We start from the raw sequence: 2,776 nt of genomic DNA on the forward strand, positions 1-2,776 counted from the left end.
AATGTGGCATCCAAAGCTTGTTTTCCACACTCAACCATGACGAACTCCATCAGGCTGAAGCCATTTTCGACGAGAACCCCAGTACCATGCGTCTCTCGAAGCTTGCTCATTACTCCCGCATCCAACTTGAAGACAAGGCCGAGATTCGTCGTGAGCAGGTTCGTAAAAAGGTCGAATCCCTCAAGAACGAGTACAATTCCGCGTCTGAGCTGCTGCTCGCTCGACTCGAATCTGCTCACTCCCAGGTCATTTTCCTCTGCGAATCGTCCATTCTCATCCATCTGACCGATTCCCTCAGGCATCGCTTCTTTGGTTTTACCCAAGATAACGATTTCATGAACGAATATGGCCATACTACGATCATGAACGTCCCGATCGACTCTCCCGTGTCCTCTGCATCCTCTCTCACTGATATGCCCGCACTGGAAACGATCCCTGAGCATGGAGATCATTCCCCGGTGATCCATTCCATCCCAATGGGTATTCCTGACGCTCCTGCTTGCTCCACCTGCCCTTCCACGCAGGCTCACACTTTCCGCCCTTGCCCTACTGATCATGTCGCCTGACAATCTCAGCATAGCAAACCCCTAATCCAACTTCTCGTCTGTCGTTACCGTCGTTTACAATCATTCCTGTCGTTACAGTAGCGTTTTGAATCACAAAGGGCGTGTTGTTCCTTGATTTCCTCTGTTTGGCACTTTTCCTACTCGAAGATTTGGTTGATACCGAAAATCTCGTTTCCAGAAACTGCGATCAGGCTGCCTTGGCAGTCCTGCCTAAGATCCAGGTCCGGGTATATCCTTCTCCATGCTTGCATTTCATAAGAAAGTGGCAATCTCGACGGTAATAGCATATCTTTGAGGGTGGAAACATGATCCAGATCGCCAAAGTGTTTCGCTCTTTCGAGAGAACCATGCTTTTGCGGTCCACAACCATGCTGCGCTCCATGTTCTCCATGTTGTGCCAAAACGTGCACCACGTTGAGCCCATCTCCCCCATTTTTAAGATCTTGCTGTCCCAGCAATAAGCCATCGCCTATAAAAGATGTCCTGGTTCGATAACCCATTCCAGTTTCTCTCGCATCTCTATCCAAAGACATTCCTCCTTTCCAAAGACGATATGAACCCTCAGACGTCTCCAGTTGCCAATCTCGACCAGTACGAGCATTTCCTCCACAGTCTCCTTCAAGTACTGACGATATGAACCCTCAGACGTCTCCAGTTGATCCCCAAATGGCAGACTCGATGTATGCCCCTCGCGAACCCGAGGAAGGAGTTCCAGAAGAACTGGAAGCCGACGTTCACGAGTTCATAACCACCGTTTCCGACTTGCGCATTCGTACCAACGACGAGAATGTCCGTAAAATTCACTTGTTGTATCGGTATTTGGTGCGTCGTCACTTTTCCTAGTCGGAATAATGGTACTCATCATCGTTCGTAGCTTCCTCAGCTCAAGGAGGAAGAGGTCCGCGACCGTTTGGCTGCAAGCCAGTTGATCTATCAAGACCTTCCCCATGCGCTTCAAAAACTCCATGCGATTCAGAACAATATTCGCAACGACGGCAAGTGGACCGCCAAAATCGATCAACATCTCCGCGACACCAACACTTGTATCGCCCATATGCAGCATATCGACGCGTCTGCACGCACATTCGCGGCTCATCGCAACAAAGCGGACGAATCCAAGACAAAGACCCCTGAGACCAAAAAGGTAATATCATTTCCCAAAGCGGAAGCGACACTATCTTATCAGTGACAGACATCTTCGTCCAAGAACACTCCGGTTTCACTTTTCTCCGTCGAGGATTTCCTCCGCAACTCATCATCACTCCAGAACACTCGTTCTTCGACCGGTAACCAGTCTCACAAGGTATTATCCTTGCCGAATATTCCTTCGAACGTTGATTTACTCCAGCGACAGCGTTCCCCTGAACCCGAAGATGAAGAAGAAGAGGTTCGTTCTCTCTTCTTCGACTCTGAGTCGAACGTTATCATCGTCAATCTCCCTGACTCGGTGCGTTCTTATCTAGGAAGGCTCTGGCGATACCGACAAGAGTCCCTCTAAGAAGAAGCGCAACAAGGCCAGTTCTCCCGAGCTCATAGACGAGTCCACCAAAACCCCTGCGCCGATCTCTTCTTTATCTTTCAAGAAGAAAGACCCCAAGGACCTCCCAACCGTCTGTAAACTCTGTCCGATGTCCCTTCTATCGCTGATTCGCATCTTCGCAGATCCCCTGGCTGCCGTAGCCGGAATTGTAACTTTTCCTTGACAAGATTTGAAGTTTCTGACTCGAATTTCCCAGATTTTGACCAATCCTTATCCGGTTGACGATTCCGCTCCTGCTGATCTCGAGTACAAGACCATTCAAGAACTTCTCGATCAATTCGCACAAGGAACCGAAGTCCGGATCACCAATAAGCAGCTGACCGCCTGCCTCGAACTCGCTCAGCAGCAAGTGCTCATCGCTGTCCAGCGTATGGCATATGCCCGTGACTCGTCACGAAGTAGTCGCTCGTCGCTACCAAACACTCTTCGACCTCGCGAAGGACCGCAACATGAAGGTTGATAGCAAACTTCCGTCCGTCCCTCTCAGTCTCGTCATAGTGCTCGATTTCTGACTTCTCCTCGTCAGCGATCCGTCTCAGTATTTGGCCATCATCCGCGGAAATGCTCGTCTCGCAACTCCCAACGGTCCTTCCCACGGCCGCAAGTAAATTCATTACTGCCCATCGAAATCCCTTCTCCCATAGTACTATATACCCCCACACTCGTTTCC

The sequence above is a fragment of the Mycena indigotica genome, assembly GCF_014461135.1.
Source record: "Mycena indigotica strain 171206Taipei chromosome Unknown Mind.scaff0003, whole genome shotgun sequence".
NCBI lineage: Eukaryota > Fungi > Basidiomycota > Agaricomycetes > Agaricales > Mycenaceae > Mycena > Mycena indigotica.